We start from the raw sequence: 24,285 nt of genomic DNA on the forward strand, positions 1-24,285 counted from the left end.
TACAATGATCTCCTGGGTCTTCTCACTTCACTCAGCATCGATTCAGGTAAGTCTTTCTAGGCTTTTCTGAAATTCAGCCTGCTCATCATTTCTTATAGAACAATAACATTTCCTTATATTTCTGATGAGAATTAGATAAGGAGTATCTAGATGAAATTAGGTTTAATTGAGGTCTAGTGGCAGGTTCAGGGTACAGGGAAGTCAAATAGAGTTCCCCTGAATCTGCTTTGGATTCTGTGCAGGGATACAAACGTAAATGAGGTCTAGTAGCAGCAGCACAAGAGTCCTCTGTAAAGGGATTTACAGGCCAGAAAACCTAGATTGATAAAAGAGGTTTTGAAGTAAAGCTTAGTGAAGTTGAAGGTAGAGACAAGAGGGCACCGTAACTGCAGGTCCGGTGGGCAGAGACCCTTGCCATGACCTGCATAAGGATGCCATGTTTGGGACTTCTGCAAAGAGTGGACTCCAGCTTTCCCCTTTTATAATGGGGGGCTGTTGGTAATCTGAAGGGGCTCCTGGGTGCAGTCCCAGGTTGGCCTCTGGCCTGAGCTTCAGCCAAGGTTAGAATTTGAATAGAATTCAATGGGTTTTAAGGAGGAAGCTGTTTGGGCTTGGGGTGGGGGTTGGGAACCTGAGCAGATTATTAGAATGGGGGCTGGGACAGCCCAAGTTAGCTCAGATCCGATGGGGGCTGGGAGAGCCTGGATATATCTCCCATTGGAATTCATGGGGGTTGGGAATTAGAAAGGAATCTTAACCCACAGCATTTCTATGTCTTATGCCAGGGGTCCTCAACCTATGGCCCACGGACCACAAGCGGCCCCCTGAGGATGTTTATGCAGCTCTCCGGGTTATGGCAACATGAGACTGGAAGTGACATTTGATCTAAACTGGCATTAGCAATGCCCACTTCTGGCACTGGGATGAGGCTGCAGAGGCAGAGTCTGAGGCAATACTGAGGTGAGGTGAGTTCCCAGGCGGGGGGGAGGGGGAGGGGGGGAGGGGGAGAGATGCAGAAGAGGGAAAACTGACGGCCTGTGGCCTGTAAAGTAATGGAAGCCACCACAACAGAGAGGCACGAGGGATGTACAGTGCATGCTGCGCGTGTCACGGCCGCTGCAGGGGGGATATATGGGCTGTGTCTGGTGTGCGGGTATAGTAACAGTACTACAAGTCCCAGCTTGACTATATCATTGTCATTATGCTGTAATGACAACGTAACAGCTTCCTCTCTAGTGCATGTTGCAGTACTGACTGCTATTGTTGCCCACAGTGAGGCTCCAGGCACTAGGCCGTGGCCCTGTATCCATAGTGACCTTATGTCTGGCTGTTGTGGTCCATAGTTTTATCATTGTGTGTTTGTTCTTTAGTTTCATGAAGAGATTGAATATTGCTAACATATGTCACCACCTTATAATCACTGGGGTCTGACCTTAGTGCCCCCCACTTATCCTGAGTATGAGGGGGTGCAGAGCTGGTGTGCGGCTTCATCCCCCTCCAGATTCTTAAGGTCCCCATACACTTGTGCAGCTTCAAGTCACATGATGACCTCCTCTGGAAGCCCCAATGCACAATTTGTCACCAAAGCTTATTCTGCACATACAATATATCACACAGTTATATACATATATCCACAGTCTTGCCTGCGATTATGATAAATTACAAGTGCAGCACATACAGTCATGCAGCTCTGGATCATGAGAATTGATCCCAGGATTGAGAGGAAGCCAGGGCATTTAGGAGGGCCGCCTGAGCAGTGACTTGTGTGTAGGAAAGGTCTGAAGCAGGAGAGAGAATGTGGGAAACGGAGGCCTCACAGCTCAGAGGCAGCTTGGAGGAAGTTGGGCATTGCAGTCTGTATGTCTCTGTGTGGGCAAAGTTATTGCTGGTATATTGTTTTTGTTGTGATATAGATAGATAGATAGATAGATAGATAGATAGATAGATAGATAGATATACATAGAGGTATTTTACTAATAGTAATTTAAAATTGCTTAGAAATAATGTCAAGAAAAAAAAATGAAATGTAGGATATTCAAAGAACAGTGCACTTATGATTACTTTTTCATGAAGTACAAGGAAAGAGCTGTATGTCTTATATGCCAGAATATAGTGTCTGTGTTCCAAGAATATAATTTGTGTTGACACTATGAAACTCCACATAAAGATAAATATGATTGTTTGGTTGGAGAAGTGAGAAAAGATAAAATATTATACATCAACAACTCAAGCAAAATATTTTTGTGAAGCAGAAACAGCAAAATATTTCATCACTGCAAACAAGTTTTCAAGTTGCCAAGCTAATAGCACTGGCAGACCATTGTGGAGGGAGAATTTGTTAAAGAATGCCTTCTTTCTGTTGCCAAAGAGATGTGTCCAGAGGAGGCCGATTTATTTAGTACACTGAGACTTTCAGGACCTACAATTACATGGAGTATTGAAGAAATGGGAGACAATCTGCATCAGCATTTGCAAAACTCCACAAAAAAATTCATTTTTTCCCTTGGCACTCAATGAAAGCAATGATGTTCATGATTCTGCACAACTTCTCATTTTTATTCGTGGGATGAATGATTATTTTGAAGTCATAGAAGAGCTTGCTGCACTGCAAAGCATCAAAGGAACAACTACAGGAAAGGATATCTATGAAAAGGTTTGCCAAACTCTGAATGGTTTGGAGCTGGACTGGGCTAAACTAGCCAGCGTGACAACTGGTGGTGCCCCTGGCATGGTGGGGCCTAAGAAAGGAGTAATTGCTCACATTATCCAAGAGATGGACAAACATAACCATTCTCATCCAATAGCCATACGCTGCCTCATTCACCAACAAGTGCTATGTAGTAAATCACTGAAGTGGGAGGGACTCTGTTAAGAAAATTGTGGAATCTTGTGTTAACTCCATTACAGCTAATGTAATAAGTCACAATTTCAGGAATTTCTGTCTGAACTAAATGTTGAGTATGAAGATCTTCTGTATCACACAGAAGTCCATTGGCTGAGTTGAGGGAGAGTTTTGAAACGTTTCTATGATTTACTTCCACAGATTACAACTTTTCTTGTTTCAAAAAACAAAGAAGTACCAGAGCTCGATGATGCAGAATGGAAATGGCACCTTGCCTTTCTGACAGATGTAACAGAGCTACTCAACAATTTCAATATGCAACTTCAAGGAAAGGGGAAGCTCATCTGCGATATACAGTCACATGTCAAAGCATTTGAAGTAAAATTAGGCCTCCTCATCAAACAAGTGAAGGAGGAAAACTTCTGCCATCTCCCCACAACTTAAAATCTGTTAGCAGCAAAACCGCTGATTGCATTCCCAAACAAAACATGTGTGGATTCATTGGAAAAATTGCAGAAGGGGATCCAATTTAGATTTAAAGAGCTTTATCTCCATGAACAGGACATAACAGTTTTTCCATAACCCATTTTCTATTGACATTGAAAATGTGGATATAATTTATCAAATGGAACTGGCTGAACTGCAGAATTGTGACTTTCTGAAAGATGCATTCAAGTCAAGCAGCCTTCATATATTTCTGTGCATCTCTCTCCTCTGAGATGTATCCTCATCTCAGGAACCATGCACTCAAAATGGCAACCATCTTTGGCAGCACTTATGTCTGTGAACAGACTTTTTCTAGAATGAAACATTTGAAATCTCCAACCACATCAAGAGTAACGGATGCACACTTGCATCATTTGTTAATGACCAGCAGTGACAAATATGGAACCAGACATTGATCATCTCATTAGCCAAAAGCAGGCCCAGAGTTCCCATTGAAATACTGGTAAGTTTGTTGATTTAACTTTGGGAATATTTGTTCCCATTTTGTTTCTTCATTTCAAAATAAGATATATGCAGCATGCATAAGAATTTGTTCATATTTTTTGTTTTTACTATATAGTCTGGTCCTCCAACAGTCTGAGGGAACTGGCCCCCTCCCCCTATTTAAAAAGTTTGAGGACTACTGTCATATACTATCCAACCATTCCCCAACTGATGGTCATCCACTCAATTTCTAATTCCTGTCACCACAAAATTAGCTGCTAAAATATTTTTGCACATGTGTGTTCTTTCCTCTTTTTTTAAATCTTTTTTGGGATATAGATTCAATAATAGCACTGCTGGATCAAATAGCATATAGAATTTTATAGGCCTTTTTACAATTTCCAAATTGCTTTTGAGAATGGCTGGATCAGTTCACAACTCCACCAATAATGCATTAGTGAGGGACAAATACCATTAAAAAAAAAAAATGAACAAGACCTTAGATCTCTGTAAGGATGCAGTTCCCGCAAAACAAGAGAAGGGAATTGTAAGGGCCCTTTAAATGGGCGGCGCCACAGCACAACAGGAGATTTGAGTGGCCCAGAAGTAATCTCTGTGGATATAGGACTGCCCTGTGAGTGGGATCTTGGCCATACTGAGATAGCTTCATAATGGGTGATGGCTCTCTTGCTGGTTGGCTGTGTGTGTGACCTCACAGGTCCTTTATAAGCCCACTGCAAACAGCAGCCACTCTCTTTTACCTGGCTCCCTAACCTGGGGTAGCTGAGCCAAGCTGATGGATAGTAGAGAGGTAAGGAGTTTGGTAGTAAACATGTAGGTCTTCAGACCAGGTGTTCACTAGGGAACCAACAAGTCAGGGCATTATGTGAGTAGGTATAATAAAGGCTTTTAAGATTACACGTGGCTGTTCTTGAGTGCACTACCGGTTATTAAGCTATAGATTCAAGAGATCGTGGCCAGAGACCTTTGAAGGCCTCAGAGGAGGCGAGCCGGGTAGAGTTGACACTGCAAAGGTCAGTGGTCAAAGGTGTTCTGTTGGGCCTAGGACAGACTAGTAATTGTAACTGCCAGGAGGGCATGTTACAGATTTCAAATACAAAGGAGTTGTTTTCTAGATTCCAGACCAAGCCCCATTTGGTCATTGTTTGGGTTTTGATTGACTCAGGTTGAATGTAAATATCATTCATTTATGTTTTGTCCAGAAAACTGAGGATCTTCCCTTTCCAGATTCATTCATTCATTTATTTATTTAGATTTTTTGGACCAATTATTTGCCTCAATTGCTACCTAGCTTTAATCACTGAATGGGTTCAACCTCAGTCAAACTGAGGCTTAAATAGGTCAAGGTCTCCCATTTCATTCAGGGACATTTCCAGTCATCTTGATCATCTCTTGCCACTACACCCAGATGGCTCTGGAGGGGAAAATGAAGCATGTGACTTTGCCCAGCCCTTTCTCACTTAAATCTAATTCACTTGCATATTATAGCATCCCCTCCCTGATGTCATGGTCATCTCCAAGAAAGATGCAAAAAACCGTATATGATATCCTCCAGCTCCTCTACTTATCAAATCAGTCCAGTTTGAGATATTTTTTCTATGTGAAAAAGGGATTTTGAAAACTATCCCACTAACTCCAACAGCATTTTGTAATATAATCATCAAAGTTGTACCCTTTTTACCATTCTTTAACCAGTAACATGTAATGCTAATTAATGTCATTTGGTTTTCATAATTATCCAATGAGATACTGTTCTCACTCACAAAAGCTGATCTTACTGATGTCAAGTACAGCATTTTGTTCTCTATATCATCTAATCCATTCAAGAATATAAACCCATATAAATAATGATACAAATCAACCTTGTTGGTTCTGATAGTACCTGGACCATATGGGTGGTCACAATGCTTAGTATACAAAACTGGTACATAGTACCTCTTCCAGAGCTATGCAAATGGTATATATGTTATAGAGAAATTTTACAGTAAGAAACTACTGGATTAGGCATTGATTTTTTAGCTACCAGCTGATAGTTGATGTTTCCCTGGTGGATGTGTTCTGAATTGGTAGGGATGAAAGTGAAAATAGATATAGATAAAAATTTTAAAAGTAGATAAGAGATTTTTTTAAAATCCTTTAATGTAATATCATGATTCCCTCATCAGTATAGGTGGGTTGAGATTTACATTAGTAAAGGGAATTTCCACATATATGATATGCTAGATCATAAACCAAAGATCTAAAGATAGAACAGACCCCCAGAAATTATCTACTCTCATTTTATAAATTAAAAAACATGATCCCCTAGGGGAGAAAAGTGATTCCCTCAAAGTCACAAGGCAACAAATATTAAAAAGTGAGTAGTGAAATTAAGGCTTCTGCTTGTAGAGAGATAAAGGTTTATTTATCCTATCTTGACATGCTATCACTTACAAAATAAAATTAAATAAAATGAAAATAGACTTTTTTTGTCAGGATAAGACAAATAAATATCTAAATAATCTCAAAATATTTTAAAATAAATAAGTTTTGTCTAAGTTTTGTTTCTGACTTTCTGAGTGCATTTTCAAGCAGAGAAATGTTAAAACTTTGCTCTGTGCACTTTAGAAGCTTTTAATCAACTCATCAAGATAAAATGTTCACTGAAAAGATATAGCAGAGCAGAAGAAATGTGGGATTTCTTGTATCTTATATAACTTTCGCTCTTATCTTCTGTTTATTTTCATTTTCCATAATCACAAATTTCACATTGCCTGTCAGACTCAAATGAAGAATAGATTTATGTATACATGAACTACCTCATGAATGACTGAATAGTCTCAGTTGGAGAATTCCTAGCAATATCAACTGACAAAACCAAGGGAGCCTGCAGAGGCTCTCATCTTGTGGATAATAAATGGTCTCACTCTCTGAGGATGAGTATATCCCAGCTACATTACCATATTCAGAACTCCATGGTTATCCCTTCAAGAGCTCAGGTATTTCTTTTTCAGATGCTATTGATTCAAGCCACCATACATCATACCCCTTTCCCCCCACACCTCAAAAAGTTAGCTTTCAGATAGTGACTAGTAACTGAGCTCTGTTTGACCAATTAGTACTACTTAATTTTTACAAATAGTTACTTGAAGATATGGCAAGAACAGGTATATTAACATTACCTCTTCCTTGATATTTTGGATATATACTCCCTATTACCTTATCCTCTAGTAAAATGGGCTTGATTTAGTTTTATGTAGCATTTTCCTATTTGGTTCATATTCAAATATTACATGTATAACTTGTGTCTTTCTATCACCTAGGTCCCAAAAGTTGTTTTGGTCATTTCTTGATTCCCAGGACATCAATGCTGGGATGACTACAAAAAGCATTTTGGATTCTCCTTCTTGAAAATTCCTAGGGAGTGCTTAATAAATGTTTACTGAATTGGATATTTATTGAATTAGTCTCCAGATTAATTTCCATAACATAAAATGGGAGGGGAGTGACAATAGAACAATGTCCATTATACTCAGTTCATAAAGTAAATGCCCTTGGAGGGAAAGGACTAAAGGACTTTCTCCTTACTCTTTTTGTTTCTCAACAGATACCATTTGTGAAGGACTCAAACCATGAGTAGAGGGGTAGATGCTGAAGATCATCAATTTTAAAAGTTGTTGGTGGTATTATAATTAATTGGTAGCATTTGTGTAGCATTTCAGTTTGCAAAATGTTTTACAAACAATAACTCACTGAATCTTACAAAAATGTTGAGAATCAAGTGGTATTATCATTCCCATTTTACAGATGAAGCAACAGAATCAGATAAAAGTTAAATAACTTGTCACAGTCTGCTAAGTCTCTAATTTTATATTCAAATTGTTCTCAATTCCAGATTCGGTTCTCTATCCACTGTACCTGTTCAAAGAAATCACTAAGTGGTGAATAGAACAGATGCAGTTTCAGATTATTTCTCCAAGATAATAGCAATTACATGTTATCACAAACCTTCTGTAACAGTATTGGAAATGGTACAAAAGATGTTGTGACTGCACCACTCTTCTGTTACACAAGGAAAAGCATTTTATATACTTACATATATATATATATATATATATATATATATGTGTGTGTGTGTGTGTGTGTGTGTGTGTGTGTGTGTGTGTATGTATATACATATATATGTATATACATATATATGTGTGTACATATATATGTAGCAAGAGAAATAGTACATATATAATTTATAATTATAATAAATCTGTTGAAAAGGTGAGTGAATTTAGTCAACATGATGAATTCTTTATTTCAGTGCTCCTTATTTTAAAGACAAATGGGTAATTACACACACAATTATCCATAGCTTACTAGTTGAATGCATAATTAGCTATGTTAAATAATGCTCATTGGTGAGTATCCTCCCATGCCAAAAAGATGGCTCAGTAAAATCCTTTTGATTAATTAGTTCTTGAAGAATATCTCTTCTAAATAATTTTAATCTCATTTTTCAGAACTACCTTTGTGACTACTGTATCATTTTGTTTTTCTAAAGGTTATCTGACTGATCTACTTATTTTTTTTAAAGTACTATTGTTAAAGTTATCACAGTTTCTGAATGAGGACACATTATCAGGCTTCCATTTTTCTTCATTCTCATTTGAAGCAATTTTGATAGTAATTTGCAAAGAATTAGGTAAAATTTAAAGGTTTCAAAGAATAATCATCCTTCCTCTTTTGTTCATTTTACTACTTTTCTAAATCTAGCTTTACTTCAACCATAGCTAATACTTCAAGAGTCAAAATGTCCTGTTGAATGGGAAAATTTGTACGAACTGAGAGAGTGAAATGAGCAGACCAGAAGAACAATATACTGAATCATGGCAAAAATATAATAGAAAAGATGAATCAATAAAGGTTGAACACAAGTAAGGATGCTCCCAGAGAAGGACAATGAAAAAGCCTTTGCTGAAAGGTAACTGCACAGAAAATGTTGTATATTTTGTCAGAAGTCTTTGATGTATTTCTTTTTTTGGCTTTACTATTTTTGGTTGCTTCATTGTTGGGTTTGTTATTACAAGAGATAATTCAGTCCTAATCATTGGAAAAGGAGATGGGTGGGCTGGGTAACTAAACATGATTCTGTAGTTAAAATTGAAATTATATTGCACCATTCTGACAATTAAAATATTCATCTTGTTGGTCTTGGACCAAAGCATAACCTTAGCAAAGATAAATTAATGCCAAAGTATTAAAATGTGCAGTTTCCAGTTTTTCAAATTTGGGCAGATGAATCAGAATTAATGTTTCACAACAGTTTCAAAGGATTGTGCACAATTTTCTGAAGTAAAACTTCCTGGAAGCCAAGTTTTTCTAAGAGGTCTTAAGGCGTCAGATTATAAATCTCTTCTGAGAGCAAAGATAGAAATACCTTTACAAATTATATCCACTGAGATTAATTATATCTCTGGTGTCTCAGCCTCTCTCTTATCGAGCCCTTGAGATAACCTTGTCATAGTGAGGGCACCAGTTCTCTCATATTTGGTGGTACTTTTGCAGATCTATTTCTGTTATAAGAGCCATTCAATGAAATTACCCATTAACCTGGTTGAAGAAAGCTATTTATAATTAATGTCTGACTGTAAATATTATTCACATCTTGACAAGGAGCATCAGTGACAATAACTTTTCCACTCTGACAGTTTTATGAATCTTCTCCTTACTAATTATCATCTGGAAAGCTTTCAAGTGATATCTTATTACGGTCCAATGGTTTTCTGATAAAGTTCTAATATGAGAGCCCTTACTTAAGGTTATTTCCTAAGATGCTAAGCCAAAGTTAACCAAGTGAAATGTACAAATTTTTATTCAGTAGAAGGTCTTCACCTCGTTGAAATTCATTTTGAAGCCAGAAAACCAACTGCCCGTGAAAATGATTTGTTCCTTTGAGATGCTCTACCAAACATATTTTAAAGATCAGGTTACAATACCCTTTCATCTCTAGGTACCGAGATACTATAACAACAAAGGGAGATATGTTTCCTATAGCTATCTGGATAGAAAAAAAATAAACACAGATCAAAATTATAGGGATAAGTTGTATTAATATTTAAGGAGAAAACTTTTAAGTGTAAGAAGGATGATTTTATTGTTCAGTTGTATCCAACTCTTCATGATTTCACTGGTTTTTTTCTTGGCAAAGATACTGGAGTATCTGTTTATTTTACAGATTAGGAACTGAGGCAAAAAGAATTAAGTACTCTACCCATGGTCACACTAGAAAGAGTATATAGTCATTTAAACTCATGAAGATGAATCTTTCTGACTCTAGTCCTAGTATGAGCCAACTAGTTGCACTAACAACACTATGAGATAGGTACCATCCTATTATAAAGCCCTGTCTTCTGTTACTCTCAAAATGTACTAAAAAAGACAAGCATTCATATATTTCATTGACTTCTTATCATACACATCCCTCTATATTTGTTGAATTGATTAAATAAAATTATTCCACATGAGTCTTACTTACACTTGTCTCTTCTGATATGTTGATTCTGACAGGTCAGAAATTATCACTGTTAGGTATGCTAAAGTAAATCTTTACCTATAAAATGATAAAAAATGTGACATGTTGGAGATAAGAGATGAGTTTGCATTTTGAATCTGCCTTTTATTATTTGCAAAACTTTAGGAAAGTCAGTTCTTTTTTTTAAAATTTGTGTGTGATTTTTTTAACATGCTTTTCTTTTAAAATTTTTAATTCCAGATTCTATCCTTCCCTCTGTCCCCTTCACCACCCACTGAGAAGACAAACACTAGGATATCAATTATATATGTGAAATTATGCAAAATATATTTCCATATTAGAGAAATCATCAAAAAAAGGAAAAATAATTTTAAACAAGAAAAGTATACTTCACTTTGCATTCAGAATTCATCAGTTCTCTCCCCGGAGGTATGGAGGATTTTTTCATTGTGAATCCTTTGCAGTTGTCTTTGATAACTGTTTTGATCAAACTAGTCAAGTCTTTCCCTGTTGATCTTCATTATAACATTACTGTTACTGTGCACAATGATCCCCCACTTCTCACTTTAATTTGCATACGTCTTTCCATATTTTTCCTTCTGAAACTACCACCCCTTCATCATTTCTAATAGTTCAACAATTCTTAATCACAATGATGTCACAGTTTGCTCAGTCCTTCCCCAACTGGTGATCATTCCCTCAATTTTCAGTTTTTTGACATCAAAAATGAACCTGATGATTTTTCTTTCATCTTTTTTTTTGAAATATTCATCTAGTAGTAGTATTGTTGAATATGCACAGTTTTGTAGCCCTTTGGACATAGTTATAGATTTTTTTTTCCAAATTAGTTGCACTAGTTAACAACTTCACCAACAGTTCATTAATACATCTTGATTTTAATCCCCCTCATTCCCTCCAGAATTTTAATAGGTGTTCTAGGCTGTATCTCACAGTTGTTTTAGATTTTCTATAATGAAGAGTAAGTTAGAGAATGTTTTCATATGACTCCAGATAGCTTTGATTTCATATTATGAAAAGTTCCTATTCATATCCTTTGAACATTTCCAATTAGAGAGGCAAATCAATTCTCAATAACCTTTGTTTTCTCATGTGTATAATGAGGAGGTTGTACAAGCTGACTTTCAAGGTCCTTTCCAGCTCTCCAGAACATTATAAGCTTTTTTTGACTCTGTTGTCTGAGCCTTTAATATTTCTTCTCATTTCAAACTACCAGGATCCCATTCAACAGGATTTTATCCTAAAGCATTGCTAACTATACTGAAATTGGATAATAGTAAATGGCATGCTATTTAATGGGATTATTTCTGGAATACTTATTTTTTTATCATTATAGTAACATCAAAATAATTTCATGTCAGAGGACAATATATACTAAGAGAGATTCACCCATCACCACTGACAAGATTGTCAAAAGAAAAAAAAATCAGAACAGACAACCTGTCAGAACCATTCACAAGGAAGACATTCTTTAGTTTAAGTTGCCGATCTTCAGCAGCTCACTGGGAAATTTGGGCTGCATCAAAATGTAAAACTAGTCTGACTGTGATGACAGCAGAGTTATTTGAAGAAATATCAGTCAAGAAAGCACAAAAAAAGAGTTTGACTTCTTTTAGAAAACCAACAGACAATGTCTGGGGTGCACATATCTGTAGATGGATGCCTTGAATGTATCACAATTTGGAGACTGCTTTTGATCTGTAGTATGTGAAGAATCAATAAACTGCCTTTTGACATTTGATAAATATCCTTAATATGTTAGAATCTACAAAGAAGAAACAAATTACACTATTTAAAAAAAACACATATTTGCTTTGTTATATGTCAAAATTTTTTTTATAATTCAGATTTCCATAATGAAATACTTGCAGTCAACTAGCTCTACTCCAGCACTCCCTATGGATCCTGTCGTCCTAAGGAAAAAATCCACAATGTGAAATTGTGGAAAACTAATGATTTTTGTTACTCAACTGATATGAGAGTGGTGGGGAGGGAAATTATTTCAGATCAGAGGAAGACAAAGCAAGTTTTCTTTTAGCAAACTGACTCTATGATGATCACTGGTTTTTACCCCATTGACCAAGCAGTGGCTATAGATTAAAGCAGGCATTAGGGAACTAGGGTTCTAGTGGATTATTACTTGATACTTTTCTTCCAGAAATTATAGTATTCAAACAAAGCACCTCCAATTTTGGAGATGGCATTAATAAATCCAGGAATACAGAGGAGAACAGGACAGTTTTAAAAATTATAAAGATAGGAGGTTGTAAGTTATTAGGAGCAGGAAGAACTTTATTATGAACCATCTAGTAAAGACCCCCTCATCCACTAAATATCCTTATTTGTTTTTTCATTATTTCTCCTTTCTAGGGCTATATGTGTTGGAGTGATTGCTGACCTGAATTAAGATTTCCTCATTGAAAGTGTCCCTACAGCAAAGATTTCACAGATATAAACAAACACCAAAATACTGGAGTATTAAGAGCCCAAAATACAAGTTGTATAAGGAATATATACCTAATAAATATTCAGTTTGTGATTCTTTCCTGTCCTTACTTCCTCAGTCTGATTTGACATTTGAATAAGGGAATTATAAATAAAACTTACATTGTGGTTGCATTGTAAGGCTCAAATAAGGAGAAAAAAAAAACACTATTAAACTGCTTATGAAATTTAGAATGTTATGTAAAGCCAGTTGGTCATACAATATAAAAAGCATCTTTTAAGTCATACCACATCCCAGTCACTATGCTAAGTGCTAGGATACAATGACAAAAAAAAAAAAAAAAAAAAAAAACTTGACTCAAGGACCTTCAATGTAATGGAGGAAAAAATATGAAAAGAACTAAGTGTATATAGATAATAAATACAGAGTGAATGAAAGGAATTCTCGCTGTTATCAACAGCACTAATTGTTAATAAAATAGATTATTATTTTCTGATGAAAGTATAGCATTTTTGAAAACATTAGAAATGTGATCTTTGTGTTTTAAAGGGCAAATAATTAAGGGTTTGGTGAGGTGTTAATATTTTTTAATCTCCCTAATGAACAAGTGATTGGATAGTTCTTGTACTAACAATGATGATGATTATAGGTGTCTTTAAAATACTTCATAATTTATTTTAGTAATATGTTTTATTTCCTTGGCATTTAGTTTTGTACTCTATAGTATGAACCCAATTTTATGAATAGATTGATTATTAGTAATGATTACTAAAAAATAATTTAAATATTAAAGGGGCCCAATGATAAATGATTTAAAGCATCAAAACATTGCTATAGACCCAACTATCATATATACTTATAAAACTTGCCAAGAACTTATTAATAGTTACAAAAATGGTAAGAAAATGCAAAGCCTTCCTGATATTCTACCAAAAAGAGATAAAATATCCTTTGTATAACATCGTGATATCTAAACATATTTCATCAATATTGTGTGTAATGAATTGCATATATGATAAAAATCTTTTTTATATGATTTGAGCTCTCTGATGTCAGGTTATTTTGTTTCTTGGAATATTGGTCTTTTAGTCTAGGAACTTGTACTGAGCAGATAACTTCTTAAGTGTTTAAATCTATTATATAAGTTGAATTGTTTTTAAAGATGCTATATTATCTTATTATATTTATATTTATAGTTTTATTATGGCATTACTAATATAATAAAATTATATTATATGAATTTTAATACCAAACATATCAATGATAGCCTTTATTAAATATAACAATCATGTGAATACTATTAATAATGGAAATTTCTGTAAAAGTATATGAAATTATAAAGCTAACCAAAAGAAAGATTTAAAACAATCAGGTATTGGAAATGTTTCAGGATACCTCTACCCACATATTGATTCTCTCTCCTTAGCTGGTCAATTAACATCCTAATGTTAAATAACCTTGTACGATTACTTTCAGGAAAAAAAAAATCATACTATCTGCTTAGCAAGCATTTTAAGATTTTTTTTCTTCTGAAATTAAAACTATTTCAAAAAATTAAGTTACATTATATACTTAATTTCATTCTTTCCCTTCCTATTGGATTTATCAAAAAACTTGTCCAATAAAGATACCTCTGTATCTCCATTATTACAACAAATGTCAGATTGTTATGTCAATGTTCTTCTACTCATAACCTGTAATGTTATAGAAGATAGCTGTTTGAATCATGTCTTTGATTTGTTGAAGAAATAATTTCTTATTGTCAGTTGTATGACAGGGGATGTCATAATTCTGATATGCTTTCAAAACCTTTCAAGACGAGCTCCAATTAAACATAGTCACTGATATTTAATGATACGTTTGTATATATTTTACTGGAGGTCTATTTGAATGATTTTCATGGACTTTAAATTCAACATAACTGCACATCTGGGTTTTTCTTCTTTTTGAGAAAGTAGATATTAGGTGTTCACTTGGAAGAAAGGTATGAATGATGCCTGTACATCTATGCACAAAGGGGAAAAAAACAGAACAGCAATAACAACTAACTTCACAGATGAGATTATTATAGTTCAGGTTTTAAGCCACAGAAATGATATAAAATCTAGCATTCTTTCTATTAACACTTTTTTCTATCTGAAAAAAAAGAAGATAAAAATTGGAAATCATAAAATAAACTAGTTTTTAAAAGGTTAATTATATTTTATGGAGTTTCACTTTGAAGAAAATAAGAAAATCAAATTATCAAGAATGAAAACGAAAAAAGGAAATTCTGAACTGAAGAGAGGACATAAATGAAAGTGTTAATAAGTTTGACTATTTCCCTTAAAAACTTGAAAAATTAAGGAAAAAATGAATACCTACAAAATATAAAATGTGCAGATTACAGAATTGGGTATAAGAAAAATAAGAAAAAATTAAGGAAAATATGAATGTTTACAAAATATAAAAATACACAGATTATAGAACTGGGTATAAGAAAAAATGATAAATGAATTCCCTAGTAGGGAAAAAAAAACAAGATGTAGACATTCAAAGAAAAATTATCTGCAAAATGATGTAAATTGCAAAATGATATAAATCATTTACAAGTTAGAAAGTATGAAACAGACAGGGAAACAATAAAAATTCAGTCATATTTCTTTATAGAATATTTTCTTTCTATAGGGAAGAAAAAAGAATGCTGACATTCAGCCCATGAAGAAATAAAATAAAAAAAAAATTAGCAATATCTTGAAATAGTTAATGAAATGTTATAATAACATATTGGAAAAAAAATACCATAAATCCAGTTAGGTTGCTACCAGGAATTTAGGAATTATTCCACATTAAGAAAACTTATCAAGATAAACAATATTCATCACTTTTGAAGTTTGTAAGATGGTTTAAAATTAATCTCTAGTACCTCATCCCTAACAGATTGACTAATATGATAGAAAAGAAAAATGATAAATTGTAAAGAAGTGAGGACATCAGATACTAATATGTTGGCGGAGTAATGAACTGATTCAAACATTTTGGAGAAAAATTCGCAACTATGCTCAAATGGAAATCAAACTATGTATACATGGTAAACTAGGTCTATATCCCAAAAAGTTTAAAAAGGGGGAAAAGACCTACATGTAGAAAAATATTCAAACAGCTCTTTTGTGGTAGATGCCCATCAACTGGGGAATGGCTGAGCGAGTTGTAATATATGAATGTAACAGAATACTATTGTCCTAAGAAATAATGAGCAGGCAAATTTCAGAAAAACCTGAAAAAACTAAATATGAACTGATGCTGAGTAAAATAAGCAGAACTATGAGAACTTTGTACAGTTACAGCAACTATATGTGATGATCAACTAATTGTATTAACTCTTCTAAGCAATACAATGATACAAGACAATTACCAAAACACAAACACACAACACACACACACACACACACACACACACACACTGGAAAAAGCAGTCTAAACCCAGGGGGAAAAAAAAAAGAGTACCTTTTGCTCTGTTTAGAGGAAATCCTTTGCCTCCATTGCCTACCTAGCCTTAGGCACTAAGTAGGTATGGCTTCAGTTAAACTGAGACCCATTTAAGACTTCATCTTTAAAAGACCATGGTCTCCTACTGCATCCAGAGCCATCTCCAATCATGCTGATCTTTATCTTGTCACTGGACCCAGATTGCTCTGGAGAGCAAAGTAAGGCAGAATATCTTGCCCAGAACTTAAATTCAATTCACTTACATGTCATGGCATCAGTTTCCTGATATCATGGTCTTTAAGAACAAAGGATGAGCAACCACTACCACAATAATGTAGAAAAACGTTTATATGATGCACAGGTATAACCTCTATCAGATTGCTTTTCATCATGGGGTAAGGGGATGGGAAAGAGAGAAAAAATTCCAAATAATAATCATAAAAATGAATGTTTAAAACTATATTTACATGTAATTGGAAAAATAAAATAATATATAATTTGGTCTTCACAAGAACCTCAAAAAATAAGTGCTATTATGATCACCATTCTATGGATGAGGAAAGAGGCAGGTAGAGCTCATTTGCTTTGTGAAAGGTCAGGCAACTCATAATTGTCTAATGATGGATCTGAAATTATTTCTCCTTGACTCTAGATCCAGTTCTCTACTGTTGTTCTACCAGGCTGACTTAGAACATATTTTTTACAAAATATAAGACCCATACGTGGCTTTTTTCAACAATGAGGTGATTCAAGACAATTCCAATGAACTTGTGATAGAGTTATTCATATCCAGAAGAGAGGATTATGGAGCATGAATGAGGATGACAATGTAGTATTTTCATCTTTTTGCTGTTGCTGCTGCTGTTTGTTTGTTCTTTTTCTTTCTCACTTTTCCCCTTTTGATCTGATTTTTCTTGTGCAACATCATGAATATGAAAATATGTTTAGAAGAATTACACAAGGTTAAACTATATTGGATTGTTTGCTGCCTAGGGGGAAGGGAGGGAGAAAAATTTGGAACATAAAGTTTTATAAGGGTGACTGTTGAAAAGCATATATATTTAAACATAAAAATATTATAACAAAAATATAATACCCATTTATAATTGTTTAAAATAGGAAAATTTGACATTTTACCTGATGACCCAAGTTGCCTAAAGGAAAAGAACTTTTTCAAGATTTTAGAACTCAACAGAAAATTTGATGAAATAACTAATCACTTTTAAAATGTTGATATTCAAACATGTTTTCTGCTTCTTGAAAGAAAAATAATGGAATAATGAAGCATATATATTAATAGGATCATTTGCTTTATTTATTTTTGCTATATTTTTTGTTAAGGGGACGAATGGAAAGTAACTGCTATCTCAAGTCATTGTATCATTGACAAGGAGTGTGATCCAGAGGAAGTGACTCTGAGTCTCAACTTCTTTGTTAGCCTTTAAGATACTATGTATTACATATATCACAATTTTGTTGTAAGAACTAAAGGAAAAAAAAAAACTCATTTACCAAAATATCTATTATGAGCAAATAATATAATTGATCCCAAAGATGCATTAAAAATAAGGAAACAAGCTCTACCCTCAAATTTATGCTTATCTACCAGCTATCCGTGTATATGTGCATGTGTGTGTTTTAAACCTTAAATCACTGTAAAAATATGTTGATTTGTCCTAAAGGCAATATAATGAATTTTTTTAATATGTCTTGGATTTGGAATCAGGAGATAGAGTCCAAATGCCAACTGTGTAAATTTGGAAAAGTCCTTCAACCTCTCTGGACTGCAGTCTGTGTTGAATTTCATAGTCTCTTGCAATTGTCAATCTTGTGAATCTATGATTCTAGTGCATCATCACCTTTGGGCTCATTCTGCTTAGATACATTGGTCTAGCTTCAAAGGAAAAACCTAGAAGTACATGGTTTCTAGTAGAGTCATTTTATGAGCCCCTATTTAGCATCTTTCCAATATCAATCAATCAGTTGACTTCAAATAACTTTTACAAAAAGAATACTTGCTGAAAAGAGTTTACAAAGACAAGTTATACAGTTTCCCCCACATCAAGGTACATTCTGTCTTATGAACAATTTCCAGAGAGAGTGAACACAGATCTAAAATGAGAAGGTAGAAAGGCACATATATAGGAAACATTGCTCTGGGAATTCACTTTTACATTTGAAAGTTTACTTTGTGGTTAGTGTGGTAAATGATGAATAAATCACAGCCTTATTTAGCTGGGGAGTCTTAGCTGAGAAGCTGATGGACTGCCTTAAAAAGTGTGTGTCACTTCTATAATTCTCATCAGATTGGACTGATTCTACTGTTACCTGCTATTGCCAATGAGACCTCTAATAGCTTTGCTGGATCTCTTCATTTCATCAATTTCCTGGCCATTTCTCTTTGGAATAATTTGGTTACCCAAGATGAAAAAAAAAAATCAAAGAAACATGGACACACTGTGGCTAGGTAGGGTAGCTATCACCTGTCCTTATCTAAGAACTTAAAATTCTTGCCTTGTTCAGTGTCAGGAAGAAAGAGCCAAAAAATCTTCCTGACACTGAACATAATTATGCTGTGATATGGATGATTTTACATAACTTTATTTATTGACATAACTTTAGGCCCTGTTGCATTATAGTTATTTAACAGTAATGATACAGTGGGATAAGGAAATATTGTTATGGAAATTCTTAGGATTATAATCTCTGAAAAAAAAATTGGAAAGATTGATCAGTGAGATTATGGTCCTCAGAATATGCTTTGATTTGCTTCCTGGTGAGTTTAATAGAAAATGCAAAATATTCTCTGGTTCCAAATTTTTATTTACATTTGTGAACTTTTATCTTCCATGAGTGACAGAGGAATTAATATCTTGGGGTGATTAGGAATTTAATGTTGGCTGGAGATGTAGAAAGACTGATGCGTCAAAAAGACTCTGAGTTTATGATTTCTTGGAATATTGCATTAAAGATTTTGCTTAGTTGTTTCATTATGCTTTTTCTAAGATATGATTCTTACTTTTTCTTTTGTGTTGTATTTTAATGCTGAAATGGATGAATATTTCAGGGTAAAAAGTCTCTGGTCACAGAAAAAAAGGTTCCTGGTAAGAATTTCCAAATAATGAATGTTCTAGCTTGAATCACTAAACTCTCTTCAAAGAAGGCCTGGCAAAAGGCTTAGTGAATGTCTCACCAAACTGAAGTTAGTGTTACATACTTTTACTTGTAGTCACATTTCTGACCTTCCTAATAGCCTTCTAGATATATCACAATATAGGAGTAGTTAGTGAAAAGTCATTGACGGATAGGATTTTCATTTGTTCAGTAAAGACCTTTGGATTTAGTCATAGTATCAACTACTCCTTCAAGTTTTCTTTCATTTAGAAATTATAGTAGTTACTGACTTGAGTTATAACTATTTGACAGACGGGGCCTGAAAGAAATAAAAAATCTCAGGCACAGCATTTTACATTTTTTAAATAAATCACTTCTTTTCTTCTCCTTACCTGCCTATAATTATGTAATTCCCCAGAGATTTATCCACTATTAAAATGCAATAAAACTAAGAATTTTCTTAATATTTTAGATTTCCTAAGCTAGAGACATTTTATTTCAAATGAGATTAAAGGGAAGGTAAATGTGAGTGAAAGCTTGTGTCACTGCACTCTATATGAGAAAAGATAAAGAGAGAAATGTTAGTTATATTATCAAAGACTCCATTTGGGCAGAGATAAGTTTTTAAAAATTACCTGACAATAAATCATTCATAGGAGACTATAGACTTATATTCAATGTGTTCAGGAAACAGTGAAACTATAAAAAATTTATTCAAGCATTAATTTTAAAATAGACAATTTAGGGCAATTAAAAGATTTAAGTAAAATGAACTTGACATTTTCTGAAGCCAATTAAGTTTTGAGAAGTCTCTAATAAAATTGAGTAGGAAAATGTCAAATAGTAGTTTAAATTAAGCAATCTGAGAATGTAACTTAAAGATCAAGAAGCACAGGAAAAGATCAAACTTTAGATTTTAAATACTATAGGAGCAAACTGATTTTAAGTGGTTTAACAAAAATGTTTATACTGAAGACATTTTCAACTTTTTAAAGTACATGAATGTTGGTCATAACAATGTGGATATTAACTAGCTAAGTATACATTCATATTACATTGTAACTGTTAGTTAATCTAATTTATATTGAGGTCTGTTTTAAGTTATCCCCTAATAACTCAGCGATTCATTTTTGTTCCAATATTCTATGGGACTGAATTATATCATGAAAACAAAATTCTCAAGCATGTAATTGAAACTTTCTGTTTAAACCAAGCATTTAGATAAAAGCAATGATTTATTACACTAATGACTTATCTGGATGCTTTCACAATGCAAACATTGTATATGATATAACTGCTAAGAATATTAATGCTAAGTCTACATTAAGAAAAATAAAACATGCAACCCAAAGGTGGGAGAATACAGCTGCTTTCTTCTTTGGTCCAATCCCATTAGAACCACTATGTTCAAGTATCGGTACCATATTATGAAGTACATATATAATCAATCAATCTACAATTATTAGGCACCTAGTACCAGTCATTGCTCTAAGTATTAGGAAAACAAATATTTTTTTAAAGACTATCCCTTTCCTTGAAGACTTATAGTAGAAATGGAGAAGATAATATGCAAAAGAAAAGTGATGGAGAAGATACCTGGCATAGAAGCATGATGGATAAATCAGAGAAGTACTAAAGTAGTTCCACCAACTGAAAAATGAAGAGACATTCTGAGATGAACTCCTTCCTTAAAAGGAGATTTTAAAGCACATGATTCCACCCTCCAAAAAAGATGAACAGAAAGTGATAATGAGCAGGTCTGTCTCCTTCTCTCTTGCCTCCCCTCCCCTAATGTCCTGCCTCTCTTCTCTTTCTCTCTATGAAATCAATTATTCCCTGCTACAATTACTTGTCCAAACACTCTCTCCTGCAGGCCTGAATGTTTGCTTCATTAACTCAAGGACAAAATTTTAATCCAGATTATATTGTCCTGAGAACACTTGCAAAGATTTTTCCCCCCTAATATGATGGAATACTTTGACTTAAGGAAAATAGGATTTTAGAATCAGATACTCCTGGATGAGCACCTGAATGCAATTGGAATTTTAGGTTCACTGTCAAATCAACAAAAAAGTGACTAGGTTACTTTTAACTTTAGATTTTATGCAATCTTAGAAGCCTGTTTTAAAATAATCAAAAAAGAGCAACTACAAGAAATATTGACATCAATAAAGGCTAACACTGTGCGTGGAATTCTATTAAAGGAGCTACTGTTGTAGTTGTCTAACATTATTACTAAATGCTGACTAATTATTGAGCAAATAACTAAATTCAATGATTCAAGTTTTTAAAATAATTTTGATTTTGGGGGTTTGAGGCAAAGTCAAGGTGTTGGAGGGAAGATAGGAAGGTGGCCAGACACCTGGACAGAGGGAGGTTGCAGGGAGTCTCTTTGCTGGCACTATAGCAAAACTCTGTTGCTTTGTCAATATTCAGATCTGGTTAGCAGTGCTGGCTCATGATACAGGTCGATAGAAGGTTCTCTGAAAACAGCTGCAGAAAAGTCCTGAAGTTTGAAATATTACATTTTTCGGCGGAGCCAAGATGGCGGAGAAGAAACACACGTCTCTGTGAACGTCCTCACTCCCTCACAACCAATTAGATAAATTAAGTCTCAGAATTAGCTCAGGACTGATAGATACCACAAGGACTGGAAGCACGACTTACCAGCTGAAGAGAATCTGGAGTTTCAACAGGAAAGGTCAGTCCCCAGGGGAGGAATAAGAAAGACCAGCACAGACGGTGGGGTAGGGGCACACTGCGCCCATTGCGCTGGGAAGGGCTCTGGGATCAGAGAAGCCACTGAGGTAAAGGAATCTGGCACAGGCTGTTAGCTCTTCTCTGCTAATTATTTAGCAGTTCAGAAGAGAAAGCCAAAATATTTTAAAACTCAGATTAGATTTTCCCCGGACCCTGGAGGTGACTCAGCAGATCTCGGCGCCAGGGGGTGTGGCCTCAGCTACCACCTGAGAATAGTTAAGAGATTGAAAAGTGGGTGGATACAGCCCAAGGCAACACACACTGCCTAGCTTAGCTGGAGGGAGTGGAACTCAGCTCCAGGAAGTCCCAGAGAAGCGCGAATTCTGTATTTCCTGCCATCGTATTATCCCCAGATTATGCTTTTTTCCCTTGACCCCCCTGATCCCCCTCCCCGATATTTAATTTACAGACCCCCCTTGTGACGCCCAACCTCCCTCTTTTTTTTTTTTTTTTTTTTTTTTTTTTTTTTAGGATCCCTCCCTCTAAGTCCCTTCACTTATTCTCCTTTTCCTTTTCCCTTTTCCTCTCCCCCCTTTTAATGAGGTGAGAGAAAATTCTCTGAAAAACAAATATGTTAATTATTTACTCTTTGAGCCTCTCCTGATGAGAGTAAGATTCACACAATGATTCTCCCCCTCACTAAGTTCCCTCACATATGGTGTATTTTCTATGCCTCTTCCTGGGATGTAGTTTCCCTCTTTTTATCACTCCTTCCCCTTTTTCTGAACCGACCTCCTTCCCTTTACTACACCCCCCTTTTTTTCTTTTATATCAGTAAAATCAAATTATCCTTGAGTATTTTTTATATACCCACAACAGAGTTACAGTTCTCAAGGGTTCTGTGTACCTTTTTCTGTTTCTCTTCAGTCTTGTGGATGTAGATCAAATTTTTTGTTTAAGTCTGGTTTTTTTCTTAGAAACATATAGAATTCCTCTGTTTCATTGAATGACCATCTTCTTCCATGGAAAAAGATGCTAAACTTAGCTGGGTAGTTCATTCTTGGTTGCAGTCCTTGATCTTTTGCCTTACGGAATATCAGATTCCAGGCCCTTCTATCTTTTAATGTGGAGGCAGCCAGATCTTGGGTGACCCTTATTGTGGCACCTTGGTATTTAAATTGTTTTTTTCTAGCTGCTTGCAGGATTTTCTCCTTTGTGTGGTAATTCTGCAGCTTAGCCACTATATTCCGTGGTGTTCTTTTTTTAGGGTCTATTTCAGAAGGAGTTCGATGAATTCTTTCCACATCTACTTTCCCTTCTGTTTCTATTATCTCTGGACAGTTCTCCTTGATAATTTCCTGTAAAATAGAATCTAGGCTCTTTTTTTGGTCATAGTTTTCTGGAAGTCCAATAATCCGCAGATTATCTCTCCTAGATCTATTTTCCAGGTCTATAGATTTTCCCAGTAAATATTTGACGTTGTTCTCCAGCTTCTCATTTTTTTTGTTTTGTTTGACTGATTCTTGGGTTCTCTGTGAATCATTCATTTCTATTTGTTCCATCCTGACTTTTAAGGAGTTATTTTCTTCTTTCACAGTTTTTAGTTCTTTTTGTAAATGCCCAATTTCGTTTTTAAATGAATTATTTTGCTCTATTGAATTTTTTTCCATTTCCCTAATTTTTTTTTGAGAATTATTTTCTTTTTCCAATTCAGAAATTCTATTTTCTTGAGACTTTTTTATCTTTTCCAATTCAGAAATCCTACTTTCCTGTGTTTTTTTAACCTTTTCTAATTCATAAATTTTGTTTCCCTGCATCTCCTGTGAATTCTTTATTTTTTCCAACTCCAATTTCAGGACGTTGTTATTCTCTATCATAGCTTCCCTTTCCTTTCCCCATTTTTCTTCAATCTCCCTCAATTTTTTAAGAGTTTCTTCTAGGAGAGAGTTATGTGATGGGGGGCAGGAATCGTTCCCCTTTAGGTTGTTATCTGTTGTCTCTCTGCTGTTAACTTCCTCGGGGTTGGATACCCGCTCTTTCTCTGTATAGAAGGAATCTATGGTTTTTCTAGCTTTTTTGCTCATACTTAAAAAATCTTTTGGGGTCTGTCCCTGGGGTAGGAAATTATTTATTTACTTCTTTACCAGCTTCCTCCCAGACCAGATGGATGCAGCGGCCCCTGCGCCTGAGCTAAGAGAGAGCTCTGGGAGAGAGTTCCCCACCCCCTCCCTGGAAGTGCCTCAG

At 34.9% G+C, this 24,285-nt stretch overlaps 1 long non-coding RNA gene across 4 annotated transcripts; it reads left to right on the plus strand.

Moving 5' to 3' along the window:
• Positions 1 to 830: 830 nt before the first annotated feature.
• LOC141564824 (uncharacterized) lies at positions 831 to 12,796 on the plus strand. 4 transcript variants are annotated; one of them, XR_012488744.1, is made up of 7 exons: positions 831 to 965; positions 3,044 to 3,791; positions 6,554 to 6,771; positions 7,380 to 7,455; positions 8,537 to 8,744; positions 10,536 to 10,724; positions 12,684 to 12,796. It is a non-coding gene; the product is annotated as an uncharacterized LOC141564824 (long non-coding RNA). The 4 variants fall into 4 exon arrangements; XR_012488747.1 differs by having other exon boundaries at positions 7,380 to 7,452; XR_012488746.1 differs by lacking the exon at positions 6,554 to 6,771.
• The last annotated feature ends 11,489 nt before the right edge of the window (positions 12,797 to 24,285 follow it).

The sequence above is a fragment of the Sminthopsis crassicaudata genome, chromosome 3, assembly GCF_048593235.1.
Source record: "Sminthopsis crassicaudata isolate SCR6 chromosome 3, ASM4859323v1, whole genome shotgun sequence".
Lineage (NCBI taxonomy): Eukaryota > Metazoa > Chordata > Mammalia > Dasyuromorphia > Dasyuridae > Sminthopsis > Sminthopsis crassicaudata.